The sequence below is a fragment of the Pezoporus flaviventris genome, unplaced genomic scaffold (assembly GCF_033815535.1).
Source record: "Pezoporus flaviventris isolate CSIRO_AGI_PZ_B2104156 unplaced genomic scaffold, CSIRO_AGI_Pfla_v1 ptg000005l, whole genome shotgun sequence".
NCBI lineage: Eukaryota > Metazoa > Chordata > Aves > Psittaciformes > Psittacidae > Pezoporus > Pezoporus flaviventris.
This window is the reverse complement of record NW_026892553.1, coordinates 10,536,969-10,550,956: the sequence shown is the minus strand read 5'-3', so window position 1 is coordinate 10,550,956 and position 13,988 is coordinate 10,536,969. Positions and strand designations below refer to the sequence as shown.

Genomic DNA, 13,988 nt, shown 5'->3' with positions numbered 1-13,988 from the left:
TTTTAAGACCCAATAAAGCTTTGAGCAAGGGGAGACCTTCTGAAGTCTTACCCTACCTGAATTACTCTATGCTTCTATGATCTTCAGGCAACAAAGAAGATCAAGTTCTCATTTAAAATTACCGATCAAACAAAGACACACCCTTAGAGAAGTGGGCTCCTCTGTGCCAAAAGAGCAAACAAGATTTCAAAACCATTTGAAATTAACATGAATTATTTCCTTTTATAATATTTTTTTTGTCAAACTGCAGCAGCAGCTTCTGGCAACCTCCCAAAGTAATATTGCCATGAACAATTCAAAACCATACTCCATCGTAGTCTTAAAATAGCTACAACTTTCTCATTATCACAGAGCCACAGCAGTCCTTCCACAGAGGGAAAAATATGGCAAGTAGTTTTCCACTGCAAACACTTATTTCCCACTATCACCTGTATGCACTTCTATACAAAAAACTGAAAACCATGCAAACCTCATGCTTGTCAGCAGCTGAACAGAAGCACAATTACTCTGCAAATTTAAAACAAATCAGACAACTTTGTTTATGATCTTCTGAAGTTCCAAACAGTGAGCATTCTTCCCTGAATCCATAATAGCAAGGAGACAAAGCAATTTTACTAGATTTAACTTGAACTAATAAACAAAGCTTTGTTAGTTACCAGGACTTAATATAGTAACACTATCAAGAAATGTAGGCTCCAATGATCTTACAATAACAATGACACTATTTGGAATCTGTATTTTCATTAAATATTATACTTGTGCTTCCTAGGATTCATGGGAATGGAGGCACAATCACATTTGAAAGGGTAGGCACTGAAGGTCAGGTTTTAAGAAGTCAATTCAAGGATCCAATCTGTTCTTTACGAATAACACAAGCACATACCCACCCAGAAAATCTAAACAAACTTGAAAACATGTAAATAAGCTTTTGAGGGTTAAGAAACCTGAAGTGACAGGCTACTCTTAAGGTTCTTGACTGCCAACAGATTAGAGGACGTGTGCAGTGCAGCTTGGAAAGACCACCAAAACTCTTATAAGCCATGTTTAGACCAACAACATCCTGGTGAAACTAATTCTCATTGTTTATGATCCAGAAACAAAGCTAATTTGACATTTTGCTGGTCTTTCACACCAGAATCACACCAAATAATTTGTAACCGTTATACAACTGAGCCATGCGTGTGTCAGCCTAAAATCTTTACATACATAAAGAACTAGTTTGTTCCCAAGCACAACATAATCTGCACCTGACAAAGGACTGCTATCACAAACATCTGAGATCAAGTAAACAGCACCAAGTAAATTGTGAGCACCACTTTCCAGCTATTTAATATTATTGACTGTCCATCACTGGATTAAAACTTTGGACAATCCACTTTCAAATTTGTACCTGTATCAATCATTTGGAGCAACAACAATTTTGACAACACTTAACCTATAATGAAGTTTTAAACTTTCTGTAGTCGGTAATGTTCACTGTTAATCTGGAAACATTGAGGAAATTAAATTACCCCACACAGAAGAGATAGAATATACTAAGAGGTAAACACAATGAAAAAACATTATTGACATATTATATGTTGAAACAGTTATTGTGTGGGCATCTAAACATATCTAAACAAATAATAAGGGAAACTGGATGCTTTTACAAATATCAGATTTATCAATATAGTAAAAATGAGCAACAAAAAGTTATAACATTTTCTAGAAGCATTCCAATTTCTGTCACACATCAATAACCATGACACAGGATAAAGCCAAACTTCTAATAAACCTGCTCCAGAAAATGATTTGTGCAAGAATGAAAAAAGTCTGTGCATCTCCAAGGCCTCTCCTAAAAATACAGGTACAAAATTTACTAAACCTCTCCATTTGCTGTCATAGTAATTCAGAAAACAACTAGAAGACTTCCGAAAAGAGTTACAACTGGGCAATTATTTAAAACTTGAAAGCAATGAGTGTTCTGGGTTAATCATTTAAGATCTGCAAGGCATCTGCCAGTCAAAATTAAAAAATGATGTTATTTTCATAGTTAGACCTCATGCCAAATAAGGAATTATTTCAAAGGGAAGAAAACCAGCATCATATTAGTAAACAACTAAGTGCTTGAAAGGTAAGTGTAGGTTAGTGCAGGGAAACAGAAAAGCTTCTTGCACCCTCATTTAAACAGAAGATGCAAGAAATAAAACATCATGTTTCTAATGACAAGATATGCTGGTGTCATACAAAGATTGTAGGGGTTTATTTGGTAGAGTAACAACCTACAGAGACAGTATGAATATGCTGCCTTATGTTTCCCCTAATAAAATAAAAGCATAAAATACAAGGTCCTAAAAACAAAACCACATCTGTCAGCATCATGACTGCACAGAAGAGATAACACAGGATACACTGGGTTTCAGAAATAACATCTAGAACAGGGCAAGGCTCTAGGAATTTCTAAGACAGTAGCAAAATTAAGCTAAAGCAACCATGAAGGGAGCGAAAGGGGAGGTAACAGCAGTCCACTTCACATATTAAGCATAAAGAAACATAAATCCTTAAAAAAGCATGGAAAAGCAAAAGTCCTCAAAGGTCAAGCCAGCAACAGCATCCAAGTTATCATATCAGAGAGTCACTGACGTAAGCATCAGCAACTTCAGTAAATAAGCGTTTAATCTAATGAAGTCAAAAGTAGTCACTCATCTTATTAAAGGGTAATAAAATTTTAGAATTACAAAATCATGGAATCACAGACTGGTTTGGGTTGGAAGGAACCTTAAAGTTCATCCAGTTTCAACCCCCTACCATGGGCAGGGACACCTTCCACTAGGACAGGTTGCTCCAAGCCCCATCCAACTCAATCTTGAACACTGACAGGGATGGGGCAGTCACAGCTTCTGTGGGCAACCTGTGCCACTGCCTCACCACCCTCACAGGGAAGAACTACTTCCTTGTACCTCATCTAAGACTACCCTCTTTTCAGTTTAAAGCTATTCCCCTCTGTGCTATCACTACATACCCTTGTAAAATTCCCTCTCCAGCATTCTTATAGGCCCCCTTTAGGCAGTAGAAGCTGCTCTAAGGTCTCCTCAGAGTCTTCTCTTCTCCAGGCTGAACAAGCCCAGCTCTCTCAGCCTGTCTTCATAGAATAGGTCCTCCAGTCCTCAATTATTACTCACCATGATGTCACCCATGCTCTCTGACCTGATACATTTAGACTACTTAACTGAAAAATAGATTTTAACATTTAAAAATAATACAGTACTGACATTAAAACCAGGCCCAAAATAATGCCAATTCAGGCATCAGAGTTGAATGTATCGACTACGATGCACACCAACAAACCACCTTCACACATCCAGTCATAAACTTCTACCTGTACTTATTCCAGAGTGGAGTTGACATGGAGTGGTGATCATGGAATCTCCTATTTTTAACTTACCATCACAGACACTTACAGGGTGTAAAATCCTTCCACGTGTAACCTCTTAGTAATGGAGTCTGCAGCCCTTACCTTTCCTCAAGCAATACTCATTCTACTGATATGAGACTGGTGGGTCTTCTTCCTTAATGTCTAAATGACATGCCCCATTCACATGTAGTTACTAAGTGTACATTTTCCAGACAAACCATATGAGCTTTCAAGTCTCTTCAAAAGGCTTCTCAATTCAAACCATAGCTAGAACACAGAAAGCATGCCAGCAGTATAGCATCAATGGGATAATGTGCAGGTAGAATGTATATTAGTATTTGCCTTTCTGCACCGGAGTTTCTAAGTCAGTTAATCAAATTCATCAGTAATGCATTATAAAAAAAAAAAAAACCCTGGATCCTACAAAAGAAATACCACTTCTCAAAAAGTTGCAATCTGGAGCTACTTGCTTCCCTAGCTCCAATTCTCAACCCAGCTTCCTGTCTTCTAGAAAAAAAGCACTCCAGAATTCCTTAAGTTGCCAACTCTCTGCAAGCTGTACAACTCCACACCCACTGCTGAATTTGTTTGCGAAGAATCAGAAAGGCTCCTCTCCCAGGAAAAGCATTCTCTTGTTCCCTAATGTGCCCTGTATTTGAAAGGGCAAGTCATCATCCCCAGAGGACTCAGTACGAACTAGTGCAAACGAACAAAAGTTCACAACAGTCAAGTGGCTGCTAATTCAACAAACAAATCAGAAGTGGACCAGTTGCCTGCCCACTCCTATTTTACAGGCTTACGATACCAGGTAGTTTTGAAGACATTAGAAGGACAACCTTGCACTAACAAAAAATAGTATCCTGACAACAAAGTTCTACAAGTGCCAACAAGTAGCTTTGTGGAAAGCTTGGCAAATATTTTCTCAGTGCAGTAGATCCTGTGCACTGCTGTGTATATGTTTCTTAAAAAAAAAAAAAAAAAAAGCTGGAAAGAGTAAAAAACCCCAAACACTTCAGTTCTGCCGTGATTGATATTTCTGCTGTCTCTGTTTGAAGGTGGGTTGGGTTTTTTTACTGTCTTAACTTCTCTTGGAATCTGACTCCCACCTCATTTTCAAAGAAAATCACAACTTCCAACAAGACTCAACATAAGTTTGTAACATTACTTTTTCTAATTATCAACTCAATTGCTTCCTCTTTTCAAATTATACTGAAAATGTAGCTTAGGGTGATATCCCTGGCTTTTATCCTGGCAAGCTTTCTTGTAAGAGAATTACAAGCTCCTTGTGAGAGAGCAATGATATAGTAGGACACATGCCATCACGGACATTGAGTAATTTATCTACTGATGGACCTGTTAGACAGTTCTCATGCTTTATATCACAGTAACAAGAAAAAGCAGCACCTACTTCAGCAACAATATAATTATTTGCTAAGGCCTGTTTTCTAGCAATCGTCGGAAGTCTGTTCCTTGCAATTATGGCAACAATTATTTCTGTCCGCTTTTACGAGCTTATTGCTTCTGTATTATTCTATGCATAATATCTTTCTCTTGCCATGATTATCTTTTTTCCTGACTCTTTCTTAATATCTGGTTGCCAAATTCTAAAGTGAAAGCTCAGTCATGAGTGGATCAAAGAAAGCAGTAGCTTTCCCTCTATACACATAGCCCTGTATAGCAAGTAACTGTTAAATTTAGGTATATTAGGTAGCATGACAGAAGCAAGTGGAGTTGTTTGAGAACCATTTGTCACATTACCTCTAGAATCAGCATTACATCTGTAGGAAACCTATGCCTGAAGGTTGATCCATGGCTTTCTAAACCCACCCAGTCTATTTTCTCTACACTGCATTCCCTGCAGGGAATGCATACCTCCCACATTGTCAAAAGCTGATGCAGTTGACAGAAAAGCCTATGGGATAGTAAATACAACTTCAAAGTTCTCTATTAAGAAAGCTTTCAGTTGCTTTTGCTCATTCTTCTTGAAAGATATCCCCTTAGGTCACTGTAGTTCTATTGCTAAAGATATAACTGATGATTCCACAAGAGAAACAGAAATTTTATGTTATATAATAATATACTGTATAAAAAATTATACTAACAGTTACAATGACATCCCCTGCTTGGGCTTTCCTCCAGCTTTCCTTTGAGAACATGTAAAACCAATGCATCAGACTCATTCTCTTTCCTCTGCTGCGTTTAGTTTCTTCTTCCACTACATGATTTGCTTCTCTGAATACACGTAATACTATTAAGAAAGTACCATTCTGAGAGTGTCTCTGTTTAAAACAATGAGCTGGAACTAGATGACCTTTGAAGTCCTTTCCAACCAAACCATTCCATGATTCTGTGACTATGATGAAGTCATCCACAAACCATTCTTTGCTTCAGTCCCTAAGAAAGGGGTGATTGGGACTATCCTGCCTAAATCATATATGGGGCAGCACCATACTTTTGAGTGCACTCCCTTCCAAGCAACAGGGAGGTAGCTTGCTGAGCAAAGACAGTCTGATACTTCTGCATTACATATCTGCCTGCATGTGTTATGCATTAATGGGTCCACTCAGATCACGCCATCTCGGCATACAGCCTTTCCATCCATTGTAACAAACAATAACCCAGCAAAGAGGTAATGCACCAATCACCTAGATTTTGTTGACGCAAACACCCTATCATACACAAAAGCTTAACCCAGCCTACTTTAAAACACTTACTTCTGGTTTTGCTTGCGCAGAAGCCTCCAGGTTTAATAAGTCATTTCAGTTGTAGAAAATACAGAGACACCCAGTTCAGCGTGAGATGAGAGGATAACAGTGTGCTCATTTCTTCAACTTTCAAACAGCATTTGACTTTTGTGCTGTACCTGGCCCCTGACAGGAATGAAACAGGTAGGAAGATGTTGTTAGCACTGCCAGAATATTTCAATCAAAATTACTTTTTAGAATGGAAGCAAACCCCAGAATAGCTGCTACTAAAAACATTCTGCAGAAAAAAAAAAGCCAGTAAGAGTTCCTTTTTATGCTTTGTGTCAGGACGTTTGGCATCAAGTAGTTGGAATTGGAAAGAACTTTCTCTTCTAAAGCTTTAAGATAAATGTTTCTAATGTGTAAATTGTATGCAGACTTTTAACCATGCTTCTGTTCCCCATACATATTTAGGCATCTTTCAGCACACAGTTAAGCATTTCCTCTCTCATGCCTTCCCAAAGAATACTGCCATTTGTTTCCTCTCCCAGAATACATGCAGGAATGACTTTCACATGAAAGCTGCTATGTAACTTGGCAGTCAGAAGGAACAGACCATGAAACAAAACTTACTTTTACCTAATGTGCGTTCTTACACAAATTGTCTCCTTTAAAAGGACACATATGATATTAAAGATTTACAGTTACTTCTCATTAAATTGGTCTTGCATTCCAAATGAACTATTGCTAGTTAACACTAACTCTACAGCTCAGGAATACATTAGACTTTGCTCAGCCTCAGTGATGCTACAGGCCCATCTCTTCAGCAAGTGCATCTTTTGAGAGTTTCCTTCTAACCAAGCACAGGATGAGAAACAGTGCAAAAAAGGAAAATCCCACATTTTACTGAACACTCTTCTGTATCACAACTCTTGTGATGTTTGCCACACAGTGGAGCTATATACAGCCCCAAACATTGTATGTTGTGCGTTAAGGCTCACTGCACTTACCAGCTTTGTTAATAACTGTACAGCCTAACTTTTTTAACTACCTAAGCCACAAATTAATCTTAAATAAAAAACTGTAGCAGGACAGAGGTTTTGGTTTTGCATAGCACCAATCCTTTATCATGAGATATCTGCCCTTCAAAAGCAGTTGACTATAAACAAATATATGACTACTAGCACGCAATAAGCACAATAATGCCCCAAAACAGAAAAGCCATGGGCTTTTTAAACATAGTTTTGATTAGTACCTACTGTGACAAGTCAGTTTACAGGCCAACTGCAAATTATTCAACATCTACACAACTTGAAAACTGAATTTGCCTTCTATAGTACCAAGAAAAACAGGGGTTTCCACAAAAAGAGTACAGCTAATTCCCTTCTCATGCCCTTAATTACACAAAATGCATCTGGAAAATAAAAACACAAAAACAAGCCAACCAACCCCCCCAAAAACCCATCAATCACTCAAAAGTAGGAATCGGTTTGACTGCCATAGCACAAAGACAGCAGGCAGAAACCATCTAGCATCTGCAGGAGTCACCTCTTGTTTTAAATCAACTAAAAACGTTTGCTCTGAAATGGAAGGTTTCAGCTTTTTAGCCGTGAACGCTGAAAGCAGACACATGCTTCAGAACAAAAATTCAAGGCACACAGAGATCAATACCACAGCGACTTAAAAGTCTGAAAGGAAATAATGAGCACTCGGAATATTTTAATGTAACAGGGGAGAACTTCTTTTTACGGGAAAGGTAAAAATCAAGAGTTCAACAGCAACCTCGAATTTGCTGTTGAAGCAATGACGCTAGCCTATGCGCTTCAGCAACGGCTTGATTTCAGACTGATTCAGCACGTCAGGAACAGCAACAAACCACTCCGGGCCGCCCAGTCCCTGTCCTACCACCCTTCCAGTCTCAGCCCGAGTCTCTGTCCCCGCGGTTGCCGGCCACAGGTGGCCCACGGCCCGCGGGTCCCCAGAGTGCTCGGGAGGGCAAGGAGATACCCCCGCAACAGCCTCCAGCAACCTCCCTGACCACCCCTGGAGGCGAAGAGGCAAGTGGCTGTGGTCGCGAGCGAGAGGGGCTGGGCCAGAGGAAAGGCCCGGGCCGGCAAAAGTCCCCGCCCGAGCACAGCGGCGGGGGGCCGGGAGGAGCGGATCCCATGCGCGAGGAAGGGCAGGCGTTAGGGCCGGATACCTGTCCGGGGAGCGGGGCCGAGAGCGGGTCAGCTCCGCCGTTGAACTGGGCCCCACAACCGCTCACCGCGACGCCGCCGCGGGCCCGAGTGCGGCGCCCAGCACACCCAGCCCGGGCCCACCTCGCGCGCTCACGTGACCAGCCGGCGCCTGCTCCGGCCCTCGGGACACAACCCCGCTGCCTGCCGGGAGTTGTAGTCCGGGGAGGCGGGGCCCGGGGCCGCGCGCCGGGTGGGTCTGTCTGTCCTGCCACGGAACAAGCGGTAGGACAGGAGGTGGTGGCTTCGAGCTGTACCAGGGGAGGTTTGGGCTGAATATTAGGAACAGTTTCTTCACCAGAAGGGTTGCCAAGCATTGGAACAGGCTGCCCAGGGAAGTGGAGTCACCATCCCTGAAGGTGTTCAAAAACTGTGTGGATGAGGCCCTCAGTGACACGGTTTAGTGGGGGACTTGGTAGTCCCGGGGTAACGGCTGGACTTGATGGTCTTAAAGGCCTTTTCCAACCTAGCTGGTTCTAGGATTCTAAAAGGAGCGTGACCAGCAGGTCAAGGGAGATGACTCTGCTTCCTGCTCTGCATTCATGAGACAGCCCTGCAGTTCTGTGTCCAGCTCTGAGGCCCCAAACACAAGAAGGGCATGGACCTGTTGGAGCAAGTCCAGAGGGGTCACAAAGATGCTCAGGAACACATCTCCAACTGTTCAGTGTGACTTCACCTTCTGCTGCACACAGCCCCAGGCGCCCTGTGAGTCCCACACCTGCATGGTCAGGCACCACAAGATGATGTGAGCTGGAAGAAACGTACTTTGAGTCACCCGGCTGATGATTCACTGGGTAGCTGTTTGGATCTGTAAGGGCATACGTTATTAAAGTTATATGTGTGATATTTAGGCGGTGTCTCTATTTTTGAGCCTGGTCCTTGTTCTTTTGTATTGCAGGGTATGGTGCCTGGGTCATGATCAGCCCAGACAACACACAAATACTCCAGCGTCCAATCCCTGGACCATCTGGATAAAAACTGGCTAATTGACAACCCTAATGTCATTTTAAGCTCAGTACAGTTAAAATAGTGTCAAGTCTTCTCCCTCAAGTGCTCTCTACTTTATCTATTACACTATTATCTGTCTGTATGTAATCATCTTTGACTCAGACCTTTCCCTAGCCCTTTATGTTCAGGCTACGTCTAAATCTGTCCATATAGCTAAAAATCCCATCTTCTCAAATCTCAATTACCTCTACATCCTTTCCTTTGGCCTTGGAAAATATAACCTTGTCTTGCTCATACTTATTGAGAATGCTGCTATAAAGACCATTTTTCTTAGTCTGTCATTTCCACCATGTTATTCCTCTCTTTTCATCCCTGTGCTGGCTCAGCCTACTCTATCATGTTGATCCCTACCCAGATGTCTTTTACTTTGGAAGGCCTTGGTAGCCTGTCTTCACCTTATTTGCCATTTCCATTCACTGCTCAGATCTAACTCACAATGCCAGGTTTCACAGCTCACTTGTAATACATTTAACAAGGTTCTTTTGTGCATTCTTTTGGCTGCCTTTTATTTAGAAGGATCCTATAAACAGCCCAAGAGTTACTGATATTTTTTCTTCAAAACTCTTCTTAAAACTTTTCTTTCCTGTAATGTCTACAATACAGCATGGCAGTTCTTCATGCTGCATCTCCTGCCTGTATTCCTCAGTTCTCTCATTTCATACCTTGTAAAGCTTTCAGAGAAGGACCATTCCTTGCATCGATTCTGATCCATAACAGGGTCTTGTAGCACTATCTAAATGCAAATAATAACCACACATGTGGAACTGAGATGCTGGGGAGAAATTTAGGTATTATGAGACTGGTGACAACAAAGTATAATTTGGGAGCATAACCATATCTGATTATAATAATAACTTGTTTTCTTGCTATTCTGGTGAGCAGAGGGGCAAAACTAAGGGGAGGTGGGGCGTTTGCACGTTTACATCAAGCCCATAAGTCAAGTTAAAGATGCTTTATATCCATCTACCTTGCAACAGTTTTTGCTGTTCTGTCTGATATTTAAATAGCAAAGTCAATGTAGTGTTAAACACATCATACACACATAGGTATGTCTGTATGTTCACATGCTTTCATTTTTTTTCCTTCTGTGAGTTAGATATTAGAAAAGATATGGTATATCAGTGATTCTTTGGCTTTTCTAGTGCTGTGCCCCTTACACCTTTTGTTTCCTGTTATTGTCCTCTGTTTGCTAACTTGATGTTTATTTTTGTCTCTGCTAAATAAAGACTGACAGATTTAATTCTTTTAAGCTGTACTTTTAAGACCTCTTTAACCTATTTCTAGCTACCTTTCCCCTCAATTAGCCTAATCATTTCTTTATCAAGGAACATGTTACCAAATAAAACACCTATAGCACCCTAAAAAAAAAATATAAAAATATCTGCCCCTTGCTGCTTGACTCACAATAGCAATAAGGTGAGTTATGTAAGAGGCTTGTTGTATTTATGGATCCTGCTACTCCCAAGGGCTGGAAATAGCAATTGTATTTTGGGAACCATTTCAGAAATACTGACTGAATGTACATACTTGTTATTGTGAAATCAGGCACATGCTAGCTTTCAGATACCTAAGTTCTGTCATGCACAGTACTGCTGTCACCAAAACCTGGCAAATGGCAACTAAAGCGTACATATATATATATATGCGTGTATGTATACACACACACACACATCTGCTGTGACTGGTAGACATATAGCTCCCATTAGATGCTGATTCTTCGTCTTCAAAGACAGAGAAAATTAATATCAGGTACTTGCTGGTTTTATATTTAGGTAGAAGAAAAGGCTATCATTTTCTCCATGCAAATAGCAGAAGCAGCTAGCATGGGGTTTTTTTTGAGAAATAGCTGCATTTCACAAGAAGGCAAACTCATCCTCACATGCATCATACCTAATCTGCATAGTAAATAAAAGGTTTTGAGAGAACTGGAATGAATTTGGATGAAAAGAAACAAACAATTGGAAGTTAGTAATAGCCACTGAATTACCACAACTGTTAGTGGAATTAATTTTAGTACCTTCAGAACAATGTTCCAAATTAAGAGAAATAGAAAAAAATCCTCTTAAATTAAATAGCACACAAAGGAATAAGCTTCCAGTTCACTTCAATGTAAATTGCAATGGAAAGTTACCTGTTAAGTGTGTAAATAGAGCTCGTAAAACAGAATGATCTTTCAGACTAATACCCGTTCATTGCTTTGCTTTTGCTCTGTGCTCTGAAGTTCTCTGAAGGGCTGAGGTTCAATTCAAATCCCAAAAGAACTCTAGTGGCACAGAGCAACTGAGACCACAGCAGTGCAGTTGTTATAGTTAAGATAGCCTGTAAAAACACAGCATATTGGCATTGAACAATTTATCAGCATAAAAAACCTGTGTAAGATGAAGCCCCCTGACACCCTCCTTCCATTGACAAGGTCCACACATGTACAACTTAAACTACAGTAGTGTCTGAATCACTTAAAATTCAGCATGTAAGTTATTCTAAGCACCATTTTAACTATGCCAACGAGCATAAGAGAGATGGGCTGTCAAAACAGGGATGATACACACTCTGCTCAGAAATACTCTTTGTTTTACAGCACAAGAGTCATGGCAGCTGACAGGACAGGAAGGGAGACATTTCCACCAGCATTTATACTCACAGTGGAACATTTGTGCATTTTGAAAACACAGCACAGCCCCTCTCAGCTGTCATTCCTGATGAAGAGGAGTTAGGTTTTGAACTCGGACAAGCTCCAGGCAGCAGATTGCAGCTGCTGAGCGGCAAAGAGTCTTGAGGTCACAGAAACAGCAGAGAGCATGTAGAAAGGTCAGCACTGGGAAAGCCCCTCCTCTTTAGAAATGTGCAACTATTTAGACCAGTACACATTTTCACTTGATTTCCATAATAGTATTTGCTGTCACATTGTCAGCAGTAGTGACTGCTTATGCAGTATAGGCAACCAATGAGTTGGCAAGCTGTTCCAGGCAACACTATCCATCAGAGCTTTACCCACACAACCCAAACCATTCTATGATTTCTCTCTCTAAAGCCCAGCTGACCAATTAATTCTAAAGAAATTCTGCACTCTCAGGTGCTGGTGATGAACTTCACATTGGATTCAAGCCTGTGTCAGCAGCGGCTGACAGTGCATAGTTAGAGGAACTGAGAATATAGTTTCTTCTGGGCTCTCCAAAGTTTCAGATGCAATTTTCTTTCCCATTGTTAGAGAAAATTGCCATTTATTGGCAGGATTAAAAACAACTGGTATTCGTTGTGTTAGCAGGAATCTCCATTGCAGCAGTCAATGAATGATTTTCTCTTAACTCCGATGGTTCCAAGGATCATTCCCGTGGGACTGAAAAAGCCATGCTGCTGTCGATCAGCTAGCCTGGCTCATCTTTGCACTCTGGTGAGTAGGAGAAAATCATTATATTATGAAGCGGATTTTCTCTAGTTGATCTAATGAGTGAAACAAAACCCCTCTCAGCTCTGCAAAATCACTGAGCCAAGTGAGGTCTTTGGAAGCCCTGAATATCGCATCAGATGCTGATACAGGTTTCTTCAGACAATTAGCAAAGCGTCAAGCAGCTACCTGAAAGAAATAATGGATTTTATTGGGGCTAATGCAGCCATTTCTTCCATGAAGCTTCTTGTGAATAATTCTTGCTGGAAAAATTGTACATGATTTCTTTTCATTTATATTTTAATGCAATTTATTATACAACTGCGACCTCCATTCAGGGTTCAGAAGATCAGAGTACTTACAGTAATCTTCACAGCACTTTGTATCTCCATCTACAGCTTACATTCACAGCATGAAAAGAATAAGAAGTTAATGTACCAAATCAGAAAGTCTCTGTGTGGCTGTGTTAATCTCTGTGTTGAGTTATTATTTAGTAGTAGTATTATGGTAGCTTCTAGAGACCAGGCCCTTGTTGTGTTGCATAAAATACACAAAGAATATATTTGCTCTCCAGAATAGCTCACAGCTTAAGTTTGAAGATGTAGACAAGAGGTACTACAGCTATTATTATGGCCACAGCCAGGGGCAAAACTATCTTTGTGTTTACTGTGGATGCTGACACCAGGAATAAAGTTAGCTACTGAGAGACAATTAAAATGAAAACATTATTCTGGGATGAGACCTCAAGGTGCAAGAAGATGAAAAGAGCTTCCCTGTCTGATTTCATGCCAGGCCAAGCATGGTTGCAGATGGTGTCTTGCTGCACTCTTGGGTACATTAGCCATGCATAAGAAGCTCAAGAGTTGTCAGACATTTGAGTTTCTAAACCAGTCGATCATGGAGATGTCTGCAAGATGAAACAGAGGATAAAATGATGAAGCGGCTACACATCCCTGTGAGAGAGTGCTGGAAAAGCCTGTGCTGGTAGATTTATACGTGGCTTAGTGTGTTAGCTTTTGGCATAGCAGCTGGAAACATGGGCATGTTTTCTGGCTTACACACTGGTAACCATTCCAGGACACAATGGCCTTTTCTTGCTACTTCTAGTAAATAATGTTGGGCTCCTCTCTGTTGAGTGTTGTATTAATCTCACAACTTAGTTCTAGCCAGTTTCCTCTGAGAAGGAGTCTGATAGAAGCATTTCTGTGTCTAGGCACCCCGCCCTCCCCCCAGTAGATGATTTTGAGCTGTTGATTGATTGTACCAAATTCAAAATACAC

The 13,988-nt window shown here is 40.8% G+C and overlaps 1 protein-coding gene and 1 long non-coding RNA gene across 3 annotated transcripts in view; both read right to left on the bottom strand.

Annotated features, from left to right (window-relative positions):
* MTM1 (myotubularin 1) overlaps nt 1–8,377 on the bottom strand; it is a 41,157-nt gene extending 32,780 nt beyond the window's left edge. The window contains exons 1-2 of one of the 2 annotated variants that reach the window (XM_061445977.1): nt 8,345–8,377; nt 6,109–6,264 (exon numbers count right to left, since the gene is read on the bottom strand). The gene's annotated coding sequence lies outside the window, so the exon portion shown is untranslated. Of the gene's footprint in view, nt 1–6,108; nt 6,265–8,278 lie in introns of both variants that reach the window. The other variant, XM_061445976.1, reaches the window with a different exon arrangement.
* A 1,553-nt stretch (nt 8,378–9,930) lies between these two features.
* LOC133265448 (uncharacterized) lies at nt 9,931–12,128 on the bottom strand. The gene is made up of 3 exons (XR_009741959.1): nt 11,965–12,128; nt 11,509–11,642; nt 9,931–10,052 (listed from the first exon to the last, which is right to left on the bottom strand). It is a non-coding gene; the product is annotated as an uncharacterized LOC133265448 (long non-coding RNA).
* Nucleotides 12,129–13,988: the final 1,860 nt, after the last annotated feature.